We start from the raw sequence: 7,211 nt of genomic DNA, 5'->3' as shown, positions 1-7,211 counted from the left end.
TCTTGTAAGCAGCAAAAGGATGGGTTTTGTTCCTTAATCCAATCAGCCAATCAGTGTCTTTTAACTGGACAATTCAAGCCATTAACATTCAATGTGACTATTGAGAAGGAGTAACTTTGCCCTGCCATTTGCCAAAGATATTTTCTAATATCTGGTTTGAGATTCCTGTGATCTTTTGCTCTGAGGTTTCCTTCCTTTACCTTCTTTCATATTGGTGACCGTGTTTCTGTGTTTCTGTATGTAACACGTCTTTAAGCATCTTTTGCAGGGCTGGACGAGTGGCGACAAATTCTTTCAATTTCTGTTTGCTGTGAAAGGTCTTAATTTCACCTTCATTCACAAATGAGAGCTTTGCAGGATATAATATTCTGGGCTGGCAGTTTTTCTCTCTTAGTACCTGGGCTATATCTCGCCATTCTCTCCTGGCTTGTAGGGTTTCTGATGAGAAATCAGCTGTAAGTCTAATTGGAGATCCTCTGAGAGTAATCTGTCGTTTCTCTCTTGCACATTTTAGGATCTTTTCTTTGTGTTTCACTGTGGTGAGTTTGATTACGACGTGTCGTGGTGAGGATCTCTTTTGATCATGTTTATTAGGGGTTCTCTGAGCTTCCTGTACTAGGATGTCTCTGTCCTTCTCCAAACTTGGGAAATTTTCTGCTAGTATCTCACTAAAAAGGCCTTCTAATCCTTTCTCCCTTTCCATGCCTTCAGGAACTCCTAGAACCCGAATGTTGGGTTTTTTAATAGTATCCTGTAGATTCCTGACAGTATTTTTTAGATTTCTGATTTCTTCTTCCTTTCTTTGATTTGACTGTTTCCTTTCCTGTTCTCTGTCTTCTAATTCCGATATTCTCTCCTCTGCTTCATCCATTCTGTTTTTAAGGCTCTCTAATGTGTTTGCCATTTGATCTATTGAGTTCTTCATTTCATTGAGGTTTTTTTTCACTATCGCAATTTCCTGTTCCACTAGTTGTTTCATTTCATTTTGATTCCTCCTTAATATTTCATTTTCACGGGAGAGATTTTCTATCTTGTCCATTAAGGATTTCTGTAGTTCAAGAATTTGTTTTTGAGAACTTCTTAATGTTCTTGTGAATTTTTTGAAATCTGCTTCTTGCATTTGCTCTATCTCTTCATCTTCATAATCTTGCATTGTCATGTCTTGTTCACTTGGGGGCGTCATAGTGCCTTCCTTGTTTTTGGTAGCTCCGCTTCTATGTTTCTTGCTTGGCATGTTAGAGATAATTTGTGGTGTTTTTGTTTTTGTTTTTTTTTCTCTTGTTATACTATGCCTCTAAGTGAGCTGTCTGTTTTGTTGGAGCCTTAGAGGCTGTGATGGGTGTGGTCAGAGGGCTATGCTTGTTTCTTGAGGTTTAAGGCTGTGTAAAGAGCGACTCTCCCAGATTATTTGCTCCTTGCTGGGACGCTCTCTCTCTCTCTCTCTTTTTTTTTTTTTGTTTTGACTTAGTTGGGAGTGGGGTTGAGGGTAGTTGAAATCTAGCCTCTGTGAGTATTCGTTTGATCTACCCCTGGGACCATACACAGCGTTTATGCAGTCCTCAATGTGTTCTCCAGTTTCGCTAAAGATACTGAGTTTGGCTGAGCTTTACATATGTAAAATCGCGGTGCTCTTTGTTTTGCTTGGTGAGTGAAGGGAGAGGCCTCTGTTCCTCCTCCCCCCAATGTCTCGGACTTCTCAGGTCTTTTGTCTTTCTTACCCTCCTCCGTTCCTGCTTGGCAAGTTAGAGATAATTTGTGGTGTTTTTGTTTTTGTTTTTGTTTTTTTTTTTCTCTCGTTATACTATGCCTCTAAGTGAGCTGTCTGTTTTGTTGGAGCCTTAGGGGCTGTGATGGGTATGGCCAGAGAGCTATGCTTGTTTCTTGAGGTTTAAGGCTGTGTAAAGAGCGACTCTCCCAGATTATTTGCTCCTTGCTGGGATGCTCTCTCTCTCTCTCTCTCTCTCTCTCTCTCTCTCTCTCTCTTTTTTTTTTTTTGACTCAGTTGGGAGTGGAGTTGAGGGTAGTTGAAATCTAGCCTCTGTGAGTATTCGTTTGATTTACCCCTGGGACCACACAAAGAGTTTATGCAGCCCTCAATGTGTTCTCCAGTTTCGCTAAAGATACTGAGTTTGGCTGAGCTTTACATATGTAAAATCGCGGTGCTCTTTGTTTTGCTTGGTGAGTGAAGGGAGAGGCCTCTGTTCCCCCTCCCCCCAATGTCTCGGACTTCTCAGGTCTTTTGTCTTTCTTACCCTCCTCCGTTCCCGCGCTGGCGAGATTCTGTGGCTCTGCCTCCTCTCCCGCCGCTGCTGCTCGGCTTGTCTCGGTTGGTTTTCCACGCGGTGGGTTCCCTGTAAGTCCTCTGTGTTTCCTCCACAAGATCCGGAAGCGATTCCTCTGCAGTTTTTTTCTTGAGTTTTTTCCTGATGCTACAGTAATTCCGCTTTTATGAAAGTTTATTTTCCCAAACTAAGGCACAGGTCCTCACTATCCGCCATCTTGGCTCCGCCCCTCGAATGGTGATTATTCATGATTTTGCTTTCACTGAGTTCACTACTCAGTGAAAACTGAGTACTGTCTTTTTCATGTTGATTTTGTTTTTTATTTTATTTATTTTTTCTTTATTTATTTGACAGAGTTATATATATAGAGAGAGAGACAGAGAGAAAGGTCTTCCTTCCATTGGTTCACTCCCCAAATGGCTGCTATGGCTGGCACTGTGCCAATCCAAAGCCAGGATCCAGGTTCTTCCTCCTGGTCTCCCATGCAGCTGCAGGGGCTCAGTACCTGGGCCATCCTCCACTGCCTTCCTGGGCCACAGTAGACAGCTGGACTGGAAGAGGAGCAACTGGGACTAGAACTTGGTGCCCATATGGGATGCCAGCGCTCCAGGCAGAGGATTAAGCAAGTGAGCCATGGTGCTGGCCTCTCACGTTGATTTTGTAAAATGCACCTTTACTGAACTGGATTATCAGTTCCAAGAACATTTTTGTGCAGGGTTTAGATTTCTCCATATACAATAACACCATCTGCTAATAAAAATATTTTGAGTTTCTCCATTCCAATTTTGGTGTCCTTTCTTTCTCCTCCCTATTTGATCCTCTTATTTCCAATACTATACATAATAACATTGAAACTACATAATGTTTTGTTCCAGACTTGAGGAAATGATTTCAGCTTTTCCCCATTTGATGTGATTTTGACTAGATGCCAAAAGGTAGCCTTTATAATTTTAAGGTCAGCTGTTATATTGAATTTGTGATGGGCCATTAGCATGAGGCATTCTTGAATTTTGCCAAGTGCTTTTCCTCATTTATTTAGATGCATACATTTCTTGTTCATTTTTTTGGCATGATTTATGGTGATTTTTATTTGTGAAGGTTGAATCACCTCTGCATCTCTTAGATAAATCACACCTGATCTGATAAATTATCTTTTAGATGTGTTGGAGTTGGGTTGCTAGTGTTTGGTTGATAATATCTGCATCTATTTTCACCAGGGACATTGATTTGTAACTTTGCTTTTATATTGTGTCTTGTTCTATTTTGGTATCAGAGAGATCTGTAAGAGGTTTGGCAGATTCACATCCTATTCATATTTTTGTATAGGATTTAAAGGTGTTTGAGTTAGTTATTCTTAAGTATTTTGTAGAATTCAGTAGTAAAGGGTATCTGGATATTAAAATATTAATACTAATGAATCTAAAGGGAGACAATGAATCTAATAAAATAGTAAGGGAGGACTTTAACAACACCCCACTTTCTTCAATAGACATATCAACTAGATAGAAAATCAATAAAGAAACAAGAGCTAATCAAAATTCCGGACCACATTGACCTAACTGATATCTACAGAACTTATTTTTAAACTTGTTTTATTTGAAAGACAAGAGTTAAAAGAGAGTTAAGAGAGAGAGAGAGAGAGAGATAGAGAGAGGTCTTCTATCCACCAGTTCACTCCCCAGATTGCTGCAACAGCTGGATGTGTGCCAATCTGAAGCCAGGAGCCAGGAACTAACTTCTGGGTCTCCCATGTGGGTACAGGGGCCCAAGGACTTGGGCCATCTTCCGCTGCTTTCCCAGGCCATAGCAGAGAGCTGGATCAGAAGAGGAGTAGCTGAGGCTAGAACCAGCCCCCATAAGGGATGCCAATGCTTCAGGCCAGGGTTTTAACCCACTGCAATATAGTGCCAGCCCCTACAGAACTTTTTACTCCACAGTAGCAGAATACATATTCTTCTTATCAGTACATGGAACTTTATCTAGGATATACCATATGCTAGGCCATAAAGCAAATCTCAGCAAATAAAAAAAAATGAAATCATACCATATACCTTCTCTAACCAGAATGGAATGAAGCTGAAAAACCCCAACTCAAGAATCTCTAGATTATATGGAAACACATGGAGCAACATGCTCCTGAATCAACAGTACATCATAGAAGAAATCAGGAGAGAAATCAAAAATTTTCTGGAAATGAATGAAGATGATAATTATCCTATCAAAACTATGGGATACTGCAAAAGAAATGTGATGAGGGAAGTTTACAGAAATTGTTGTCTACATGAAAAAAAATGGAAAAGTACCAAATAAATGCTCTATCAATGAATCTAAAGGATCTAGAACAACAAAGAAATAATTAAAATTGGAGAAGAAAAATTGAAACAAAAATTCCAAAACATCAGTGAAATGAACAGCTAATTTTTGGGAAAACAAACAAAATCGATATACCATTTGCGAAACTAGAAAATAAAGAGGGAGAAGACCCATATCAATAAAATCAGAGGTGTAATAGGAAAAGCAACAACAGCTATTATGGAAATAATAATAGTCATCAGAAATTACTACAAAAATCTGTATGACAGCAAATCAGAAACCTGGGAGAAATGGAAAGATTGTTGAGCACATACAACCTACCAAAATTGAGTTATGAAGACATAGAAAACCTAAACAAAGCAACATCCTAGACAGCACTTGAATCAGTAATAAAGACCCTTCCAAAAAAGTAAAGCCCTGGACCACAGATTTTCACAGTGGAATTCCTTCAGATATTTAAATAAAAGCTAATTCCAATTCTTCAAAATAATTGAAAGGGCAGGAATCATCCCAAACTCCTTCTATGAAGCCTATATTACCTTAATTCCTAAAGCAGAAAAAAATACACTAGAGAAAGGGAATTATAGATCAATATTCCACATGCACATAGATGCAAAAATCCCCATCCAAATATTAGGCCATCTAATCCAACAACACATCAGAAAGATCATTCACCCAGATGAATTGGGGCTTATCCCTGGTATGCAAGAATGGATCAACATTCTCAAATAAATAAATGTGACACATCACATTAACAAACTGAAGAACAAAATAAACAAAGATTATCAGTAGATGCAGATGAAGCATTTTATAAAATACAACATAATTTTATGAAGAAAACCTTATGCAAATTGTTTATAGAAAGAACATTCCTCTATCTGAGAAGAATGTTGTTGGTGTTTTGATTGGGATCACATTGAACTCTAGAATTATTTTGGCAGTATGGAATTTTGATAATATTGAATCCTCTAATCTTGAACATGAAAGATATTCCCATTTTTATATATTCTTCTTTCTTTAATGTTTTGTAATTTTCTTTGTAGAGATTTTTGGCATCCTTAGTTAAATTCAGTCCAAGAATTTAATTTTTTGGCTATTATGCATGAGATTAATTTTATGAGTAGTTTCTCATCCATGGTATTGTGTTTATATTTTTAAGAAATTCTATCTTGTTGACCACAAACATTTGATCTTTTTTAAAGATTTATTTATTTTGCTTGAAAGTCACAGTTACAGAGAGAGAGAGAGAGAGAGAGAGAGAGAGAGGTCTTCCATCCACTGATTCACTCTCCAGATGGCCTCAATGGCCAGAGTTGCATTGATCCAAAGGCAGGGGCCAGAGCTTCTTCCAGGTCTCCCACATGGGTACAAGGGCCCAAGGACTTGGGCCATCTTATACTGCCTTTTCAGGCCATGGCCAAGAGCTGGATCGGAAGTGGGACAGCAGTGTCTCAAACCGGTGCCCATATGGGATGTTGGCACTGCAGGCAGTGGCTTTACCACTATGCCACAGCACCAGCCCTGGTATTGTGTTTGAATACAAAGGTTATTGAATTTTATGTGTTGATTTTATATCCTGCCACTCTACCAAACTCTCATGAGTTTTGCCACTTTACCAAACTCTCAATGGAGTTTTTTATATCCCCTATATATAAATCATGTCATCAAATAGGGGGAGTTTGGATTCCTCTTTTCTAATTTGTATCAACTTGGTTTATTGCCAAGTGGCTCTGGCTAAAACTAGCAGGACTATGTTAAATAGCAATGGTAAAAGAGGGGATCCCTTGTATGGAGGAGAAAAAAGAAATATCATTCTCTTCAGATCAGCTAATTTGGATCCTTCCAAACAAGAACTAAAAGGTCAAGAACATGCAGGTCTTCTGGATTTAAATCATTCAGATTTAAATTTAGTTTATTCAGATGATCAGACAAAGACCCAAGGAACCGCATTGCTTGGAAATATCATGAACATTAGCTATCACTTTGATGGAGCAAAACCAGCACATTTTGCTGAAGCCATATGGTTGTGGTTCAGTATGTTTTTTGAAAGATCCAGTTATCTTATTATTTTTTAACTTTTATTTAATAAATATAAATTTCCAAAGTACAGCCAGTTATCTTATTATTAAGGGTCAAACTGATAGTTTTGAGACACAAACACAAAAGACCTTGTAATGAAAAGTGTGACAGTAGGGCCAGTGCTGAAGCTAAATAGGCTAATCCTCTGCCTGTGGCACCAGCACTCCGGGTTCTAGTCCTGGTCGGGGCACCAGATTCTGTCCCGGTTGCTCCTCTTCCAGTCCAGATTCTGTCCCAGTTGCTCATCTTCCAGTCCAGCTCTCTGCTGTGGCTCAGGAGGGCAGTGGAGGATGGCCCAAGTGCTTGGGCCCTGCACCCACATGGGAGACCAGGAGAAGCACCTGGCTCCTGGCTTTGGATCAGCATGATGCACCATCCACAGCACATTGGCTGTGGTGGCCACTGGGGGGTGAATCAATGGAAAACAGGAAGACCTTTCTCTCTGTCTCTCTCTCTCACTGTCCACTCTGCCTGTCAAAAAATGCAAAAAAAAAAAAAAGATTATGTTAATATTATATCTTCTAATTTAATTGTGAC

This window comes from Lepus europaeus, chromosome Y, assembly GCF_033115175.1.
Source record: "Lepus europaeus isolate LE1 chromosome Y, mLepTim1.pri, whole genome shotgun sequence".
Lineage (NCBI taxonomy): Eukaryota > Metazoa > Chordata > Mammalia > Lagomorpha > Leporidae > Lepus > Lepus europaeus.
The sequence above is the reverse complement of the archived record's forward strand: the minus strand, read 5'-3'. Positions refer to the sequence as shown.